The sequence below is a fragment of the Hemitrygon akajei genome, chromosome 3 (genome assembly GCF_048418815.1).
Source record: "Hemitrygon akajei chromosome 3, sHemAka1.3, whole genome shotgun sequence".
Taxonomy (NCBI): domain Eukaryota; kingdom Metazoa; phylum Chordata; class Chondrichthyes; order Myliobatiformes; family Dasyatidae; genus Hemitrygon; species Hemitrygon akajei.
The window spans coordinates 209,980,141-210,001,271 of NC_133126.1; the positions used below are offsets into that span (position 1 = coordinate 209,980,141).

The window sequence follows — 21,131 nt, forward strand, 5'->3', positions numbered from 1 at the left end:
GGAGCTGGGGGGTGATGGGTGAGATCAGGTGGGTGTGGTGGGGGGAGTCAGTAAGGAGCTGGGGGGTGATGGGTGAGATCAGGTGGGTGTGGTGGGGGGAGTCAGTAAGGAGCTGGAGGGTGATGGGTGAGATCAGGTGGGTGTGGTGAGGGGAGTCAGTAAGGAGCTGGAGGGTGATGGGTGAGATCAGGTGGGTGTGGTGGAGGGGGTCAGTAAGGAGCTGGGAGGTGATGGGTGAGATCAGGTGGGTGTGGTGGGGGAGAGTCAGTAAGGAGCTGGGGGGTGATGGGTGAGATCAGCTGGGTGTGGTGGGGGGAGTCAGTAAGGAGCTGGGGGGTGATGGGTGAGATCAGGTGGGTGTGATGGGGGGAGTCAGTAAGGAGCTGGAGGGTGATGGGTGAGATCAGGTGGGTGTGGTGGAGGGGGTCAGTAAGGAGCTGGGGGGTGATGGGTGAGATCAGCTGGGTGTGGTGGGGGGAGTCAGTAAGGAGCTGGGGGGTGATGGGTGAGATCAGGTGGGTGTGGTGGGGGGAGAGAGTCAGTAAGGAGCTGGGGGGTGATGGGTGAGATCAGGTGGGTGTGATGGGGGGAGTCAGTAAGGAGCTGGAGGGTGATGGGTGAGATCAGGTGGGTGTGGTGGAGGGGGTCAGTAAGGAGCTGGGGGGTGATGGGTGAGATCAGGTGGGTGTGGTGGGGGGAGTCAGTAAGGAGCTGGAGGGTGATGGGTGAGATCAGGTGGGTGTGGTGGAGGGGGTCAGTAAGGAGCTGGGGGGGTGATGGGTGAGATCAGGTGGGTGTGGTGGGGGGAGTCAGTAAGGAGCTGGGGGGTGATGGGTGAGATCAGGTGGGTGTGGTGGAGAGAGTCAGTAAGGAGCTGGGGGGTGATGGGTGAGATCAGGTGGGTGTGGTGGGGGGAGTCAGTAAGGAGCTGGGGGGTGATGGGTGAGATCAGGTGGGTTTGGTGGAGGGGGTCAGTAAGGAGCTGGGGGGTGATGGGTGAGATCAGGTGGGTGTGGTGGGGGGAGTCAGTAAGGAGCTGGGGGGGTGATGGGTGAGATCAGGTGGGTGTGGTGGGGGGAGTCAGTAAGGAGCTGGGGGGTGATGGGTGAGATCAGGTGGGTGTGGTGGGGGAGAGTCAGTAAGGAGCTGGGGGGTGATGGGTGAGATCAGGTGGGTGTGGTGAGGGGAGAGTCAGTAAGGAGCTGGGGGGTGATGGGTGAGATCAGGTGGGTGTGGTGGGGGGAGTCAGTAAGGAGCTGGGAGGTGATGGGTGAGATCAGGTGGGTGTGGTGGGGGGAGTCAGTAAGGAGCTGGGGGGTGATGGGTGAGATCAGGTGGGTGTGGTGGGGGGAGTCAGTAAGGAGCTGGGGGGGTGATGGGTGAGATCAGGTGGGTGTGGTGGGGGGGAGTCAGTAAGGAGCTGGGGGGTGATGGGTGAGATCAGGTGGGTGTGGTGGGGGGAGTCAGTAAGGAGCTGGGAGGTGATGGGTGAGATCAGGTGGGTGTGGTGGGGGGGAGTCAGTAAGGAGCTGGGGGGTGATGGGTGAGATCAGGTGGGTGTGGTGAGGGGAGAGTCAGTAAGGAGCTGGGGGGTGATGGGTGAGATCAGGTGGGTGTGGTGGGGGGAGTCAGTAAGGAGCTGGGGGGTGATGGGTGAGATCAGGTGGGTGTGGTGGGTGGGGAGTCAGTAAGGAGCTGGGGGGTGATGCGTGAGATCAGGTGGGTGTGGTGGGGGGAGAGGTCAGTAAGGAGCTGGGGGGTGATGGGTGAGATCAGGTGGGTGTGGTGAGGGGAGTCAGTAAGGAGCTGGGGGTGATGGGTGAGATCAGGTGGGTGTGGTAGGGGGAGTCAGTAAGGAGCTGGGGGGTGATGGGTGAGATCAGGTGGGTGTGGTAGGGGGAGTCAGTAAGGAGCTGGGGGGTGATGGGTGAGATCAGGTGGGTGTGGTGGGGGGGAGTCAGTAAGGAGCTGGGGGGTGATGGGTGAGATCAGGTGGGTGTGGTGGGGGGAGTCAGTATGGAGCTGGGGGGTGATGGGTGAGATCAGGTGGGTGTGGTGAGGGGAGTCAGTAAGGAGCTGGGGGGTGATGGGTGAGATCAGGTGGGTGGGGTGGGGGAGTCAGTAAGGATCTGGGGGGTGATGGGTGAGATCAGGTGGGTGTGGTGGGGGGAGTCAGTAAGGAGCTGGGGGGTGATGGGTGAGATCAGGTGGGTGTGGTGGGGGGAGGGAGTCAGTAAGGAGCTGGGGGGTGATGGGTGAGATCAGGTGGGTGTGGTGGGGAAAGTCAGTAAGGAGCTGGGGGGTGATGTGGTGGGGGGAGTCAGTAAGGAGCTGGGAGGTGATGGGTGAGATCAGGTGGGTGTGGTGGAGAGAGTCAGTAAGGAGCTGGGGGGTGATGGGTGAGATCAGGTGGGTGTGGTGGGGGGAGTCAGTAAGGAGCTGGGGGTGATGGGTGAGATCAGGTGGGTGTGGTGGGGGGAGTCAGTAAGGAGCTGGGCGGTGATGGGTGAGATCAGGTGGGTGTGGTGGGGGGAGTCAGTAAGGAGCTGGGGGGTGATGGGTGAGATCAGGTGGGTGTGGTGGGGGGAGTCAGTAACGAGCTGGGGGGTGATGGGTGAGATCAGGTGGGTGTGGTGACGGGAGTCAGTAAGGAGCTGGGGGGTGATGGGTGAGATCAGGTGGGTGTGGTGGGGGGAGTCAGTAACGAGCTGGGGGGTGATGGGTGAGATCAGGTGGGTGTGGTGGGGAGAGAGTCAGTAAGGAGCTGGGGGGTGATGGGTGAGATCAGGTGGGTGTGGTGGGGGGAGTCAGTAAGGAGCTGGGGGGTGATGGGTGAGATCAGGTGGGTGTGGTGGGGGGAGTCAGTAAGGAGCTGGGGGGTAATGGGTGAGATCAGGTGGGTGTGGTGGGGGGAGTCAGTATGGAGCTGGGAGGTGATGGGTGAGATCAGGTGGGTGTGGTGGGGGGAGTCAGTAAGGAGCTGGGAGGTGATGGGTGAGATCAGGTGGGTGTGGTGGGGGGAGTCAGTAAGCAGCTGGGAGGTGATGGGTGAGATCAGGTGGGTGTGGTGGGGGGAGTCAGTAAGGATCTGGGGGGTGATGGGTGAGATCAGGTGGGTGTGGTGGGGGGAGAGAGTCAGTAAGGAGCTGGGGGGTGATGGGTGAGATCAGGTGGGTGTGGTGGGGGGAGTCAGTAAGGAGCTGGGGGGTGATGGGTGAGATCAGGTGGGTGTGGTGGGGGGAGTCAGTAAGGAGCTGGGGGGTGATGGGTGAGATCAGGTGGGTGTGGTGGGGGAGTCAGTAAGGAGCTGGGGGGTGATGGGTGAGATCAGGTGGGTGTGGTGGGGAGAGAGTCAGTAAGGAGCTGGGGGGTGATGGGTGAGATCAGGTGGGTGTGGTGGGGGGAGTCAGTAAGGAGCTGGGGGGTGATGGGTGAGATCAGGTGGGTGTGGTGGGGGGAGTCAGTAAGGAGCTGGAGGGTGATGGGTGAGATCAGGTGGGTGTGGTGAGGGGAGTCAGTAAGGAGCTGGGGGGTGATGGGTGAGATCAGGTGGGTGTGGTGGGGGGAGTCAGTAAGGAGCTGGGGGGTGATGGGTGAGATCAGGTGGGTGTGGTGGGGGGAGTCAGTAAGGAGCTGGGGGGTGATGGGTGAGATCAGGTGGGTGTGGTGGGGGGAGTCAGTAAGGAGCTGGGGGGTGATGGGTGAGATCAGGTGGGTGTGGTGGGGGGAGTCAGTAAGGAGCTGGGGGGTGATGGGTGAGATCAGGTGGGTGTGGTGGGGGGAGTCAGTAAGGAGCTGGGGGGTGATGGGTGAGATCAGGTGGGTGTGGTGGGGAGAGAGTCAGTAAGGAGCTGGGGGGTGATGGGTGAGATCAGGTGGGTGTGGTGGGGAGAGAGTCAGTAAGGAGCTGGGGGGTGATGGGTGAGATCAGGTGGGTGTGGTGGGGGGAGTCAGTAAGGAGCTGGGGGGTGATGGGTGAGATCAGGTGGGTGTGGTGGGGGGAGTCAGTAAGGAGCTGGAGGGTGATGGGTGAGATCAGGTGGGTGTGGTGAGGGGAGTCAGTAAGGAGCTGGAGGGTGATGGGTGAGATCAGGTGGGTGTGGTGGAGGGGGTCAGTAAGGAGCTGGGAGGTGATGGGTGAGATCAGGTGGGTGTGGTGGGGAGAGTCAGTAAGGAGCTGGGGGGTGATGGGTGAGATCAGCTGGGTGTGGTGGGGGGAGTCAGTAAGGAGCTGGGGGGTGATGGGTGAGATCAGGTGGGTGTGATGGGGGTAGTCAGTAAGGAGCTGGAGGGTGATGGGTGAGATCAGGTGGGTGTGGTGGAGGGGGTCAGTAAGGAGCTGGGGGGTGATGGGTGAGATCAGCTGGGTGTGGTGGGGGGAGTCAGTAAGGAGCTGGGGGGTGATGGGTGAGATCAGGTGGGTGTGGTGGGGAGAGAGTCAGTAAGGAGCTGGGGGGTGATGGGTGAGATCAGGTGGGTGTGGTGGAGAGTCAGTAAGGAGCTGGGAGGTGATGGGTGAGATCAGGTGGGTGTGGTGGGGGAGAGTCAGTAAGGAGCTGGGGGGTGATGGGTGAGATCAGCTGGGTGTGGTGGGGGGAGTCAGTAAGGAGCTGGGGGGTGATGGGTGAGATCAGGTGGGTGTGGTGGAGAGTCAGTAAGGAGCTGGGAGGTGATGGGTGAGATCAGGTGGGTGTGGTGGGGGAGAGTCAGTAAGGAGCTGGGGGGTGATGGGTGAGATCAGGTGGGTGTGGTGGGGGGGGAGTCAGTAAGGAGCTGGGGGGTGATGGGTGAGATCAGGTGGGTGTGGTGGGGAGAGTCAGTAAGGAGCTGGGGGGTGATGGGTGAGATCAGGTGGGTGTGGTGAGGGGAGTCAGTAAGGAGCTGGGAGGTGATGGGTGAGATCAGGTGGGTGTGGTGGGGGGAGTCAGTAAGGAGCTGGGGGGTGATGGGTGAGATCAGGTGGGTGTGGTGGGTGGGGAGTCAGTAAGGAGCTGGGGGGTGATGGGTGAGATCAGGTGGGTGTGGTGGGGGGAGTCAGTAAGGAGCTGGGGGGCGATGGGTGAGATCAGGTGGGTGTGGTGGGGGGAGTCAGTATGGAGCTGGGGGGTGATGGGTGAGATCAGGTGGGTGTGGTGAGGGGAGTCAGTAAGGAGCTGGGGGGTGATGGGTGAGATCAGGTGGGTGGGGTGGGGGAGTCAGTAAGGATCTGGGGGGTGATGGGTGAGATCAGGTGGGTGTGGTGGGGGGAGTCAGTAAGGAGCTGGGGGGTGATGGGTGAGATCAGGTGGGTGTGGTGGGGGGAGAGAGTCAGTAAGGAGCTGGGGGGTGATGGGTGAGATCAGGTGGGTGTGGTGGGGAAAGTCAGTAAGGAGCTGGGGGGTGATGGGTGAGATCAGGTGGGTGTGGTGGGGGGAGTCAGTAACGAGCTGGGGGGTGATGGGTGAGATCAGGTGGGTGTGGTGACGGGAGTCAGTAAGGAGCTGGGGGGTGATGGGTGAGATCAGGTGGGTGTGGTGGGGGGAGTCAGTAACGAGCTGGGGGGTGATGGGTGAGATCAGGTGGGTGTGGTGGGGAGAGAGTCAGTAAGGAGCTGGGGGGTGATGGGTGAGATCAGGTGGGTGTGGTGGGGGGAGTCAGTAAGGAGCTGGGGGGTGATGGGTGAGATCAGGTGGGTGTGGTGGGGGGAGTCAGTAAGGAGCTGGGGGGTAATGGGTGAGATCAGGTGGGTGTGGTGGGGGGAGTCAGTATGGAGCTGGGAGGTGATGGGTGAGATCAGGTGGGTGTGGTGGGGGGAGTCAGTAAGGAGCTGGGAGGTGATGGGTGAGATCAGGTGGGTGTGGTGGGGGGAGTCAGTAAGCAGCTGGGAGGTGATGGGTGAGATCAGGTGGGTGTGGTGGGGGGAGTCAGTAAGGAGCTGGGAGGTGATGGGTGAGATCAGGTGGGTGTGGTGGGGAGAGTCAGTAAGGAGCTGGGGGGTGATGGGTGAGATCAGGTGGGTGTGGTGGGGAGAGTCAGTAAGGAGCTGGGGGGTGATCGGTGAGATCAGGTGGGTGTGGTGGGGAGAGTCAGTAAGGAGCTGGGAGGTGATGGGTGAGATCAGGTGGGTGTGGTGGGGGGAGTCAGTAACGAGCTGGGGGGTGATGGGTGAGATCAGGTGGGTGTGGTGGGGAGAGAGTCAGTAAGGAGCTGGGGGGTGATGGGTGAGATCAGGTGGGTGTGGTGGGGGGAGTCAGTAACGAGCTGGGGGGTGATGGGTGAGATCAGGTGGGTGTGGTGGGGAGAGTCAGTAAGGAGCTGGGGGGTGATAGGTGAGATCAGGTGGGTGTGGTGGGGAGAGTCAGTAAGGAGCTGGGGGGTGATGGGTGAGATCAGGTGGGTGTGGTGGGGGGAGTCAGTAAGGAGCTGGGAGGTGATGGGTGAGATCAGGTGGGTGTGGTGGGGGGAGTCAGTAAGGAGCTGGGGGGTGATAGGTGAGATCAGGTGGGTGTGGTGGGGGGAGTCAGTATGGAGCTGGGGGGTGATGGGTGAGATCAGGTGGGTGTGGTGGGGGGAGTCAGTAAGGAGCTGGGGGGTGATGGGTGAGATCAGGTGGGTGTGGTGGGGGGAGTCAGTAAGGAGCTGGGGGGTGATAGGTGAGATCAGGTGGGTGTGGTGGGGAGAGTCAGTAAGGAGCTGGGGGGTGATGGGTGAGATCAGGTGGGTGTGGTGGGGGGAGTCAGTAAGGAGCTGGGATGTGATGGGTGAGATCAGGTGGGTGTGGTGGGGGGGAGTCAGTAAGGAGCTGGGGGGTGATGGGTGAGATCAGGTGGGTGTGGTGGGGGGGAGTCAGTAAGGAGCTGGGGGGTGATGGGTGAGATCAGGTGGGTGTGGTGGGGGGGAGTCAGTAAGGAGCTGGGGGGTGATGGGTGAGATCAGGTGGGTGTGGTGGAGAGAGTCAGTAAGGAGCTGGGGGGTGATGGGTGAGATCAGGTGGGTGTGGTGGGGGGAGAGTCAGTAAGGAGCTGGGGGGTGATGGGTGAGATCAGGTGGGTGTGGTGGTGGGAGTCAGTAAGGAGCTGGGGGGTGATGGGTGAGATCAGGTGGGTGTGGTGGTGGGAGTCAGTAAGGAGCTGGGGGGTGATGGGTGAGATCAGGTGGGTGTGGTGGGGGGGAGTCAGTATGGAGCTGGGGGGTGATGGGTGAGATCAGGTGGGTGTGGTGGGGAGAGTCAGTAAGGAGCTGGAGGGTGATGGGTGAGATCAGGTGGGTGTGGTGGGGAGAGAGTCAGTAAGGAGCTGGGGGGTGATGGGTGAGATCAGGTGGGTGTGGTGGGGGGGAGTCAGTAAGGAGCTGGGGGGTGATGGGTGAGATCAGGTGGGTGTGGTGGGGGGAGAGTCAGTAAGGAGCTGGGGGGTGATGGGTGAGATCAGGTGGGTGTGGTGGTGGGAGTCAGTAAGGAGCTGGGGGGTGATGGGTGAGATCAGGTGGGTGTGGTGGGGGGGAGTCAGTAAGGAGCTGGGGGGTGATGGGTGAGATCAGGTGGGTGTGGTGGGGGAGTCAGTAAGGAGCTGGGAGGTGATGGGTGAGATCAGGTGGGTGTGGTGGGGGGAGTCAGTAAGGAGCTGGGGGGTGATGGGTGAGATCAGGTGGGTGTGGTGGGGAGAGAGTCAGTAAGGAGCTGGGGGGTGATGGGTGAGATCAGGTGGGTGTGGTGGGGAGAGTCAGTAAGGAGCTGGGGGGTGATGGGTGAGATCAGGTGGGTGTGGTGGGGGGAGTCAGTAAGGAGCTGGGGGGTGATGGGTGAGATCAGGTGGGTGTGGGGGGGGAGTCAGTAAGGAGCTGGGAGGTGATGGGTGAGATCAGGTGGGTGTGGTGGGGGGAGTCAGTAAGGAGCTGGGATGTGATGGGTGAGATCAGGTGGGTGTGGTGGTGGAGAGAGTCGGTAAGGAGCTGGGGGGTGATGGGTGAGATCAGGTGGGTGTGGTGGGGAGAGTCAGTAAGGAGCTGGGGGGTGATGGGTGAGATCAGGTGGGTGTGGGGGGGGAGTCAGTAAGGAGCTGGGAGGTGATGGGTGAGATCAGGTGGGTGTGGTGGGGGGAGTCAGTAAGGAGCTGGGATGTGATGGGTGAGATCAGGTGGGTGTGGTGGGGGGGAGTCAGTAAGGAGCTGGGGTGTGATGGGTGAGATCAGGTGGGTGTGGTGGAGAGAGTCAGTAAGGAGCTGGGGGGTGATGGGTGAGATCAGGTGGGTGTGGCGGGGGGAGTCAGTAAGGAGCTGGGGGGTGATGGGTGAGATCAGGTGGGTGTGGTGGGGGGGAGTCAGTAAGGAGCTGGGATGTGATGGGTGAGATCAGGTGGGTGTGGTGGGGGGAGTCAGTAAGGAGCTGGGGGGTGATGGGTGAGATCAGGTGGGTGTGGCGGGGGGAGTCAGTAAGGAGCTGGGGGGTGATGGGTGAGATCAGGTGGGTGTGGTGGGGGGGGAGTCAGTAAGTTGCTCGGAGTTGGGAAAGGTTAAAGGCTAAAGAAGAAGGAATCTGACGGGGGCAGAGCGCTTTTCATAGCTACTGCCTGCACTCCAGCATGTGCGTGTGGGTTTCCATCATCTGCAGAATCTCTTGTGCTTACTGGTGCCACTCATGTGGTTCCATGGACTGGTACATTACCTCAATAATGGGCAGCACGTCAGCACATGGTAGTACTACACTTCAGAGCACAGGCGACCCTGTTCAATTCCCGCCACTGACTGTAAGGAGTTTGTATGATCTCCCTATGACCACGCGGGTTTGCTCCAGGTGCTCCAGTTTCCTCCCACAGTCCAAGGATGTACCGGTCAGTAGGTTAGTTGGTCATTGTAACTTGTCCTCTGATTAGGTTAAGATTAAACCGTGGGGTTGCTGTGTGGCAAGGGACGGAAAGACCTATTCCGTGCAATATCTCCATAAAATAAAATAGAATAATTGAAAGTTTTCCTCGCCCAACCCAACCCCTCCCTGCTGAGAAACAGAAGAACCCGAGGCTGATACAGTGAATGACAGCGCACTGATGAGCATTAAGAAACAGGAGGACCTGGAAAGGGAAATTTTCTGAAAGTGGCTGTGCAGGTATACAGATTGGTGAAGAAAGCATTTAGCATGCTGGCCTTCATCAGTCAGTGCACAGACTTTAAAAGCAGGGACTTCATGTTGCAGTTACACAAGTTGTTGATAAGGCATTTGGAGCACTGAATACAGTTTTGGTCTCCCTGCTGTATCAAACACATTGTGAAGCCAGAGAGGGTGTAGAAGAGAATTATCAGGGTGCTGCCTGATTGGAAATCGAGACCTTCTATCGGTCAGGGATGACCATGGATATTGTGTCCTAACTGTCTATGTGATATTCAAGCCAGGGCAGTACGATATGGAGCCCAGGCAGCAAGCTCCCCCTGTCCACGCAGCAGATGAATCCAAAGGAACGGCAGAGACTGATACAGTTTGTCACCAGCAGCATTGCAGGAATTGCCAGTCTGTGTTGAATATTGGACTGCCTTAGGGCCGCCAATCCTGGACTTATCCTTGGAATTAACTCCCAAACCTTCCCCATCAGTGGGTTTAGCCATAAGGCAGCAGAGATTTGAGATCAAAGTTTTCCTTCTCAGAGATGAGCTGCCAACTGTGCCTGTCGAGCCTCATCTGCCTGAAGCAACTGGTTTTAGGGCACCAGTATTTCACCTTTGCCCCTTCTCCAGTCAGTAGAAACAGGGCCGCTAGACTTAAAACCTAAGCCACACATGAAGGCCAGGAACTGAACTTGGCTGTCAGAGGCTAGTTCAGATGCATGTCATTGACAGCATTTAATAGGTAGTGGGAGTTTCTCCCCACTACCACACCCAGCTATAACAACCGTCAAGAACCTGGCTGAATTAGGCCTGAGTTATAGGGAGAACTTGACCACATTGGATCCTTATTCCCTCGAGAGCAGGAGAATGATGAGTAACTTCATAGAAGACGGGTATGGATAAGGTAGTCACAGCTTTTCCCCCAGGATTGGTGAATCGAAAACTAGAGGCCACAGATTAAAAATAAGAGGGGAATGGTTTAAAAGAGAAATGAGAGGTAACCTCTTTACACAGAGGGTAGTGAGGACCTGGAATGAGTTACCAGAGGATGTGGGTACAATTGGAACTTTCAAGAGGCATTTGGATAAGTACATGGAGGATTATGGGCCAAATGCAGGGAATTGAGATTCCCAGGGAAGATGTTGTGGTCAGAATGGACAAGTTGGGCCAAGGCCTGTCTCCATGCTGTATGGTTCTATGATTCTAATGGCTTCAATCAGACGTAGCACGAAGGAAGATGATTGTAACTATTAGAGACTATTCATCTCAGTCATGAGACGACTCTGCAGGAGTCAAACCGCTTTGAGCTGTTCCAGCCATTACTTTCCCTGAATTATGTCAGGAATGTATCCTAATTGCAATTCTCCCATCGTCCAATATCAAAGTTCAAAGTAAATTTATTATCAAAGTACAGATCTGTCACTATATACAACTCTGAGATTTGTTTTTGTGCAGACGTACTCAGTAAATCTAAGAAACATAATAGAATCAATGAAAGACCATACATAACAGGGTGGACATTGCGCAAAACTGTGCAAATGGAAAGAAGAAATAAAACAAAGAGAACAATAATACTACACAAAAAAGCAATAAGTATTGAGAACATGAGATGAAGAGCTCCTTAAAGTGAGTCCATAGGTTGTGGAAACTGTTCGGTGTTGGGGTGAGTGAAGTTGGGTTTGGTTCAAGAGCCTGATGGTTGAGGGGTAATAACTGTTCCTGAATCAGGTGATGTGGATCCTGAGGCTCCTGTACCTCCTCCCTGATGTTTGACGGGTAATAACTGTTCCTGAATCAGGTGGTGTGGGTCCTGAGGCCCCTGTACTTCTTCCTGATGGCAGCAGCGAGAAGAAAGCACGGCCTGGATGATGGGGGATCCTCGATCATGGATGCTGCTTTCCTGTGACGATGCTCTGTGTAGATGTGCTCAGTGGCTTTATTCGTGATGGACTGGGCTAACAGATCAGGTAAAGTTGAATCAACACATATATGAGTGTCAGTATTGACCATGTGCTAATCGTCTTTAACAAAAGACTCCAACATTATGAGCAACATCGTGAAATTTCTATACACCAGAAGAAAATATGCCAGCGGAATGAAACATGGAAAAGTACAGCACAGGAACAAGCTCTTCAGCCTACAGTGTTGTGCCAGACCAATTAAATTAGTAATCAATCTTGCAGTCATCTAATCTAATCTCTTCTGCCTACACAATGTCCATATCCTTCCATTTTCCTCACATTCATCTGCCTAAACATCTCTTAAAAGTCCCTAATGTACCACCACCACAGGCAGCACATTCCAGGCACCCACCACTCTCTGCGTAAAAAGCAATTTGCCCCTCACACCTCCTTTAAAATTACTCCCTGTCACCTTAAGTGCATAGCCTCTGGTATTAGATATTTCAACCCTGGGGAGAAAGATAATGTCTGACTACTTTATCCATGCCTCAAGTAATCTTATAAACCTCTATCAGATCTCCCCTCAGGTCCACCACTCCAGAGAAAACAACCCAAGTTTGTCCAACCTCTCATAATAGCACATGCCCTCTAATCCAGGCAGCATCCTGGTAAATCTCTTCTGTACCCTCTCCAAAGGCACAACATCCTTCCTCTAATAGGGCAACCAGAACTGTATGCAATACTCCAGAAGTGACAACCAGAGTTTCATAAAGCAGCAACATAACTTCCTGATGTTTGAACTTAGTGCCTCAACAAATAAAGGCAGACATGTCATATGCCTTCTTAACCACCCTATCAATCTGTGTGGCAATTTCCAGGGAGCTATAAACTTGGACCCCAAGATCCCTCTGCTCATCAACACTGTTAATGGTCTTGCTGTTAACAGTGTACTGTCTCTTTACATTTGACCTACAAAAGTGTCATCATGAAGGAAAGACAGAATCAGGTTTAATATCATTGGCACATGTCATGAAATTGTTGCTTTGTAGCAGTAGAACATTGCAATGCCTAATAAAAATATTAATTACAGTAATAAGTATGCATTAAAAATAAACTAAATAAGTAGTGCAAAAAGGGAGAAAAAAAAGTAGTGAGATAGTGTTCACTCATTGTCCACTCAGAAATCTGATGGCAAAGGGAAAGAGGATGTTCCTGAAATTTTGAGTGTGTCTTCAGGCTCCTGTACCTCCTCCATGATGGTAGCAATGAAAAGAGGGCAGGCAAGTCCTGAGTGATGAGGATCCTTAATGATGGATGCTGTCTTCATGAGACCTTGCATTTTGAAGATGTTCTCAGTGCTGGAGAAGCTAGTGCCCATGATGAAGCTGGCTGAGTTTACAACTTTCCACAGCTTTTTCTGGTCCTGTGCGGTGGCCCTTCCATACCAGACGGTGATGCAACCAGTAGAATGATCTCCACAATACATCAGGGATGAGATAAAGTTAGTTTTGAGACTTTGTAGTGATCTGAAATTCCAGCTGCAATATCCTTCATGTTGTCGGTTGCGATGGGTTACTCCCATGACATTTTATACATTTAACTGTTGAAAGATAAGCTCCCAGACATAGAAATGATGGGAAGGAGAAGACTGACTGCTTTGTCTAATCTGGCCAATTGGAAAGTATGCTGAAGATCATGATTATGACCTGTGTACCATCTCCACATCCCAATCCATGCCCACAACCAAAATAGTATAGCAGTTAGCATGACACTATTACAGCTCAGGCCATCAAAGTTGGGAGTTCAGTTCTGGCATCCTCTCTACGGAGCCTCTATATGTCTTCCCCATGGAAAGCATGGATTTCCTCCAACAATCCAGAGAGGTACCAATTAGTAGATTACTGCTCATTGTAACTGTCTTGTGATTAGGCTATGGTTAAATTGGGGTTGCAGTATGGTGCTGCTTGAAGGTCTGGAAAGGCCCATTCCATGCTGTATCCTTCAATAAACACCACCTCACTATGTACATACACTCCTATGAGAGGCAATGTAAACAGAATAAGAGATTCCATTGACCTGCTGCCCTTACTGTCTGGCCATTCTCCTCTGACCTCTCTCCTTAATAAGGCATTTTTGCCCACAGAATTGCCACTCATTGGATTTTTTTTTTTACTTTTGCACAATTTTCTGTAAACTCTAGAGACTGTTGTGCATGAAAATCCCAGAAGATCAGAAGTTTCTGAGATACTCAAACCACCCCATCTGGCAGCAACAATGAGTCCACATTCAAAGACACTTAGATCATATTTCTTTTCCATTCTGATGTATGGACTAAACAACAACCAAATCTACTGACCATGTCTGCATGCTTTTATGTTTTGACTTGCTACCACATGATTGGATGATCAGATATTTGCATTAACAAGCAGGTGTACAGGTGTACCTTATAAAGTGGCCGCTGAGTATATACATACTTAAAGGAGAGTATTTCTGCAATAACTGTTGGAGATAAATCGGAAACGATCTGAAGACAGCAGTTTAATAATGTAACATATTCAGGGATCCTTGCAGATTTGAGCACTGTAAGAACAGCATTTGTGAAGCTTGCAGGAGGTGTTTAAATCAAAGAGATACCAGCCGTGTGTAGGCAGTCTGAATCTGTTCAGTACGCAAGAATATAAAAGCAAGGGTGGAATGCTTTGTAAAGCGTTGGTCAGACTGCACTTCTAATATGGTGAGCAGCTTTGAGCCGTTTATCAAAGAACAGATGTCCTAGCATTAGAGAGTGTACAGAAGAGGTTCATGAAAAATGATGATGGGAATGAATATATTAATATATGAAACCACTTGTCGGCTCTGGACTTGTACCCACTGGAGTTTAGAAGGATCGGGGGGGGGGGGGATCTTATTGAAACCTATTGAAATATTGAAAGACCTAGATGGTGTGGACATGGAGAGGATGTTTCCTCTAGTAAGGGAGTCTAGCATCAGAGAGCACAGTCTCAGAATAGAAGGATGTGCCATTACAGAAGGGATTTCTTTAGCTAGATGATGGTGAATCTGTGGAGGCCATCATCAGGTATATTTAAAGCATAGGTTGATGAGTTCAGGATATTAAAGGTTACATGGAGAAAACAGGAGAATGGAGTTGAGAGGGCTAATAAATCAGCCATAATGGGATGGCAGAGCAGATTCGATGTGCTGAATGGCCTAATTCTGCTCCAATGTCTTATGGTCTTATTTATAGGGAAATCAGAAGGGAATATATCAGCGTACACTTCTGATGTCCTCTTTATTTCCTGCTAGTGAAATCTGTGCTCAGTTCACAGGCTGATATATTAAAACTAAGCATCTAAGAGATGTTTGAAATATAGTGAGTGATAAACACAAGAGAAGCAGTAGATTTTGGAAGTCCAGAGCAACGCACACAAATAAATTCTTACATTCAGTCAATGCATTACATATATTTCTATTACCAACAGGACTTTTGCCACTCGGCACATACAAAATGCTGAAAGAGCTCAGCAGGTCAGGCAGCATCTATGGAGGGGAATAAGCAGTCAATGTTTCGGATTCAGACTGTTCATCAGGCCTCGTAAGAAAGGGGGCAGGGGAAGGAGCCAGATGAAGAAGGTGGGGGAGGAAAGGATGACACTCATATAGAGAATGGAAACAACATTCAAATTTCAAAGTAAATTCATTATCTCAGTGCATACGTATATGTCACCATAATTTTCTTTCAATCATTCACAGTAAATACATGAAACACAACAGATTCAATGAAAGACCATACCTAGGAGGACAGACAACAACCAATGTACAAAAGGCAACAAACTGTGTAAATATAAAACGCGAAAAGAAACAACAACATTAAATAAATAAACAATAAATATCGAGAGAATCAGTTGTAGAGACGTTGAAAGTGAGTCCATAGGTTGTGAGAACAGTTCAGTGTTGGGGAGAGTGAAATTGAGTGAAATTACCTCCTCTGTTTCAAGAGCCTGATGACTTAGAGGTAATAACTGTTACTTAACCTGTTGATGTGAGTCCTGAGGCTCCTGTACCTCCTTCCTGATGGCAACAGTGAGAAGAGAGCACGGTCTGGATAGTGGGGGTCCCGGAATCGCATAGCGAGCGAGCTTTCACTGTCCAATGTAACCATAGTCATGAACTTACACAAATATCTCTGCATTATAAGAGCTCATTAACAGAGCCCAAAAACGAAAATAATTAACTAATAATTGCCTACCTGGAAGGTATTCTGTATGCAGCTACACTTTACATATCATGTGACACATACAGACTTGCAAAGATATTGGTGTAAAGTTCGTGGCTATGGTTACATTAGGCCGTTACTCAGTAGGTTTTGTGGGTGTTAATTAGCTCTGTGCAGGGTTCAGTGAATATACTTCATACTTCAGGAAATTGGATAGATCAGTCTTCAAACATCGTTACAGTAAGGAAACCAGCCCGCGGTTCAGTTGATAGAGCAATCCAGTGGTGATGAAAAGAATCATTCTTCAGAGAGAATCGCTGTGCTGTATCCCGGGGGGGGGGGGGGGGTGACACAAAACATCAACAACTCCAGTCTCTAACCCACCCCTACTTTGTCAGTCACCTTATGTACAGACACTCCTGTGCCTAGCGTCACTTTGTGGGCATAAAACCAATCTATGTTATGCTCAGAGGTTGCAACTATTTCGTTCTGTTTTACACTTATATACTGAAAATGCATTGAATACTCTTGAATCTATAATGAACGGATCCAGCGCTGTCGCCAACAATACTGAACGCTCTCGCTTCAGCACCAGGGACAGCGCTTGGCCCTCGCAGACAAGTAGGGAGCTGTTGCCCCTGGAGCAGTTTGGAACTTGCTCACCGCTGATGTCCAGGGTCCCCTAACACTAAATGTATTCAAAACAAGTCACTAAATACCCACTGGTGTTTAAATTCTAAGTATCCGCATAAAAATTAAAACCACACAAAAAAGCAGAAAACAATGAATAGTCATGGACCTGACTCCTCAAATCTCACAGCTGCGGCCTGACCCGCGGAGTTTTTCCACATCCTATATCTTCTTTTATATTTTCCAGTTTCTGCAGCTTCTGGTTGTGACCCTCGCAGGACCAGAGAAAATCCGGGGTGCCACGTCCGTGAAATATTGACATGCCTCTGTCCGCCACACGGACCAGAGCAACACACACAGACAAAACGCTGGAGGAACTCAGCAGGTCAGGTAGCACCTATGGAGAGGAATAAACAATCGACGTTTCGGGCCGGGACCCTCCTTCGGACAAAGTCGTGGGTTCAACTGCCGAATCGCTTTGGTTCATCCTTAACGAAACCCCCTCCCAGTCTTTCCCAGTGTCTGTAGAAACCCCACAACATTCTGCTGAAAGCTGTAACGTGGCAAAAGAGCCCATGACGACACGATCTTGTTGCAGACTCATTCATTTCTTGCAGCGTAAAATCTACCAGGAAATTCCAATCCGTAAACAGCGTGTTTCCATAAATCCACTCCCCACCCGCATCCACTGTCTAATATATTTTAGTATCTTACTGCAGCACTTAATCGTTTCATAAACAAAGTTTCGCATTACCTGTCCGCAGATGCGACAAAAATACTGCGAAATGGCGATGATTTGCAGAATCCGTGGACACTCACCTTTTACACAGAAATTATTTCAGGAGAAGTCTCCCTTTCTGGAGACAGGTCGCTGTGATGCAGAGTTTGAGAGAGGCGATCTGATCTCGCCATTGCATCGAGTGTTCAGACTGGAGGGTTCACGTGATCGCGCAAATTCATTATTTAATTCTCGCATCCAACAGCAATCCTGCGTCAAAGGGCAGCCGGCATATCGAGGTGAGAGAACAAAAAAACACACGGTATCGTCTCCCGAGGCTCTCCTGTAGCACAGCACGGAGCGAGAGTGGGGCCGCGGCCTCTTCGATCCAAAACCCTGGCAAAGGTGTCAACCGACTCGGAGCGAGATACAACAGCAACCTACCTTCCTCTGAGGGATCCTGAAGCCGGCAGTTGCTGCACCTCACAGGGAAATAAGGATGATATCACCTCCCTTACCCACCCACTTTCATCACTCACCTGGTCTCACCTATCACTTGCCAGTTTGTACACCTCCCCCTTCCCCCGCCATTTTATTCTGGCTTCAATTTTTCCCCCTTCCTTTCCAGTCCCGATTAGGGTCCCGGTCCGAAATGCCGACTGTTTGATCCCCTCCATAGATGCTGCCTGATCTGCTGAGTTCCTCCAGTGGTTTGTGTGTGTTGCCCTGCCTGTATCTTTCTGATGTTTGGTTGTCCTTAGGAGTGTGTGTGTCTGTGTATGTGTGTGCGTGCCTGTGTGTGAGTGTGTGTGTCTGTGTCTGTGTGTGTGTGTGTGTCTCTGAGTGTGTGCGTGTGTCTGTGTGTGTATGTGTGTGTGGCTGTGTGTGTGTCTGTGTGTGTGTCTGTATGTGTGTGTGTGTGTGTGTGTGTGTGTGTGTGTCTGTGTGTCTGTGTGTGTGTCTGTATGTGTGTGTGTGTGTCTGTGTGTGTGCGTGTGTATGTGTGTGTATGTCTGTGTATATCTGTGTGTCTGTGTGTGTGTATCTGTGTGTGTGTCTGCGTGTGTATGTGTGTGTGTGTGTGTGCATGTGTGTGTGTGTATGTGTGTGTGTGTATTTCTGTGTGTGTGTCTGGATGTGTGTGTGTGTGTGTGTGTATGTGTGTCTGTGTGTGTGTCTGTGTGTGTGCGTGTGTATGTGTGTGTATGTCTGTGTATATCTGTGTGTGTGTATCTGTGTGTGTGTGTCTGCGTGTGTATATCTGTGTGTGTCTGTGTTAGTGTGTGTATCTGTGTGTGCGTGTGTATGTGTGTGTGTCTGTGTATATCTGTGTGTGTGACTGCGTGTGTATATCTGTGTGTGTCTGTGTGTGTATCTGTGTGTGTGTGTGTGTGTCTGAGTGTGTATATCTGTGTGTGTGTGTGTGTCTTTGTCATAAATGAGTATTACAATCAGGGATTTTGGTCAATTTCACTGAGAATTTTTATTTGTGAATCAGATGCTCCTTTTTTCACAGTTGTGCAAAAACAAGAAAAAATGTAAAACAAGAAAAACTAAAAATTCAAAACCTGAAATGTCAGCAATTCAAAAGTATTCATTCCCCTTTGCTCAGTACTTAGTTAAACCACCTCTGGCAGTTATCAATAAGTACATTTAACGTCAGAGAAATGTATACAATATACATCTTGCAATTCTTATTACAGCCTTTTATGTCTTTTACATTCTCTATTAATTTTCCACAATGTGATGGAGCAAGATTTGCCCATTCCTCCTTGCAAGATTTCTCAATCTGTGCCAGGTTAGTTGGGGAGCAGCGGTGGACAGCAGTCTTGCGGTCTTGCCAAAGATGTTTGATTGGGAATGTCAGGACTGTGACTGGGCCACTCAAGGACATCAGTTTTCTTCATTTGAAGCCATTCCATGGTTGCTCTGACACTAGCAGGTTTTTATTCAGGATCTCAAATGTATTCATGTTCCCATCAATCCCGACCAGATTTCCAGTCCCTACTGCTGAAAAGCATCCCCACAGCATGATGCTACCACCACAGTCGGGATGGTGTTACCTGGCTGATGTGCAGTATTAGATTTATGCCACATGTACTGCTTAGTTTTGAGGCCAAAGGCTTCCACTTTAGTTTTATGTGGCCACAAGAGCTTCCATATAATTACAGTAAGTGACACTTTGCAAAGTGTTTACATTCAAGTATATTTTTTAATCCAGAGCTTCTTCTTGCCACTGTTCCATAATTACCCTTTTTGCACAAGGCCTTAGAGGTTGTGAAGCCATGAACTTCATCTCCAGTTGCAGCCATGGACATCAACAGCTCACTCGGAGTGACTGTTGGCACCACAGCAGTCTCTCTTAAAAGTCCCATTCTCCATTGACCAGGTTGAGAGGGGCGGCCAGACCTGGTCAGTACGACTGTGGTTTCTCTTTTTTTTTGCACTTTTTCACAGTGGACTACACTGAGCTCTGAGGTACGTGCAGTGCCTCTGAGATGGGTGTTCCCTGTTTTGTGATTCAGGTGATGCATTTTGGAAGAACAAACCGGAAGACTGAGTACAGGATTAATGGTCAGTTACTTAAGAGTGTGGATGAACAAAGGGACCTTGGGGTTCAAATCCATACATCCCTCAAGGTCACTGCACAGGTTGATAGGGTAGTTAAGAAGGCCTATGGGATGCTAGGCTTCATTAACGGGGGATTGAGTTCAAGAGTAGAGAGGTCATGGTGCAACTCTACAAATCTCTGGTGAGACTGCACTTAGAGTATTGTGTTCAATTCTGGTCACCTCATTATAGGAAGGATGTGGAAGCTATGGAGAGGGTGCAGAGGAGATTTACCAGGATATTGCCTGGTTTGGAGAACAAGTCATATGAAGCAAGGTTAGCAAAGTTAGCTAAACTTTTCTCTTTGGAGCATAGAAGAATGAGAGGAGACTTGATAGAGGTCTACAAGATTATGAGAGGCATAGATAGGGTGGATAGTCAGTACCTGTTTCCCAGGGCACCAATAGCAAACACAAGAGGGCAAATGTACAAAATTAAGGGAGGGAAGTTTAGGGGAGACATCAGGGGTAAGTGTTTTACACAGAGGGTTGTGAGTGCCTGGAATGACTTGCCAGGGATGGTGGTGGAGGTTAAAACATTAGGGGTATTTAAGAGCCTCTTGGACAGGCACATGGATGAAAGAAAAATGGAGGATTTATGGGGTAGTGTGGGTTTAGTACTTTTTTTTAAGAATTATATGGGTCGGCACAACATGCAGGCTGAAGGGCCTGTACTGTGCTGTAGTGTTCTTTGGTTCTATGGTTCTGTGGTTCTATTATCATTTTCCAGACTTGTTGTTAATGGTCTTTTGTCTTCATTTTGGTTCGGTCTGCTGAAAATTACATACTGAAGGACCTTATAGAGAAAGGGATTATTAACAATATTCTTATGATTTCATTGAAAACAGGTGATTGTCCAATCTTCTGCATCAAAAAATTGGGTGAGTTGGTAAGGTTGGTGAGTTGCACCTGAGGAAAGTTGGCATAGTAATCACAAAGAGGATTAATACTTTTTCAACCTGACAATTTTGATGTATATTTTTAGTAAATTATTTGCAGATTTTGGATGTTTTCTTTTGATTTGACATGATGCACAATGTTTTGTAGATTAGCTCAAAAATTCTGCTTCAATATATTTTAAATTTAGAAAATGAGACAGTTAAATGTCTCATATTATGACAGATAAATGTGAAAATAGTTGTGGAGCCTGAATGTTTTTTCAAGGGTGTGTGTGTGTGTGTGTGTGTGTGTGTGTGTGTGTGTGTGTGTGTGTGTGTGTGTGTGTGTGTGTGTGTGTGTGTGTGTGTGTGTGTGTGTGTGTGTGTGTGTGTGTGTGTGTGTGTGTGTGTGTGTGTGTGTGTGTGTGTGTGTCCATGTTTCTTTATTCTGTAAATATGGGCCCCTTTGACAATGTACAATGGCATTGTTATTTACGGTTTCTCTGAACTGAATTGACTTTATTACTTACATCATATACATGAGTAAAAATTTTTACATTACATCTCTGTCTAAATGTGTAATGTGCAATTTATAGTAATTTATAATAATCAGCATGTACAACAGGACAATCAATATAACATAGAAATGCAATTGTATCAGCATGAATTAATCAGTCTGATGGCCTGGTGGAAGAAGCTGTCCCAGAGCCTGTTGGTCCTGGATTTTGTGCTGTGGTACTGTTTCCCGGATGGCAGCAGCTGGAACAGTTTGTGGTTGGGGTGACTCGGCCCTTTGGGCCCTTTTTACAAACCTGTCTCTGTAAATGTCCTGTGCAGTGGGAAGTTCACGTCTACAGGTGTGCTGGGCTGTGCACACCATACTCTGCAGTCCCATGCCAGGCAGTGATGCAGCCAGTCAGGATGCTCTCATTTGTGCCCCTGTAGAAAGTCGTTAGGCCCGTACCAAGTTTCCTAATTCCAAACTTCTTCTGTCTACAGTTGGACTTCAGTCACTCTATACCTGGGGTCCAATTTCTCCCTCATTCTCAGCCCAGAGACAAGGACTTCCAGCAGAAAAGCAGTCAGGCACGGCAGTCTCCTGTGATC

At 50.8% G+C, this 21,131-nt stretch overlaps 1 protein-coding gene across 6 annotated transcripts in view; it reads right to left on the reverse strand.

The window, feature by feature from the left end:
• Positions 1 to 17,103, reverse strand: part of slc7a14a (solute carrier family 7 member 14a) — a 210,775-nt gene extending 193,672 nt beyond the window's left edge. For 2 of the 6 annotated variants that reach the window (XM_073041787.1, XM_073041783.1), the window contains exon 1: positions 16,639 to 16,781. The gene's annotated coding sequence lies outside the window, so the exon portion shown is untranslated. Of the gene's footprint in view, positions 1 to 15,988; positions 16,027 to 16,638; positions 16,782 to 16,981; positions 17,003 to 17,076 lie in introns of those variants that run through there. The other 4 variants (XM_073041784.1, XM_073041786.1, XM_073041788.1 and 1 more) reach the window with 4 other exon arrangements.
• Positions 17,104 to 21,131: the final 4,028 nt, after the last annotated feature.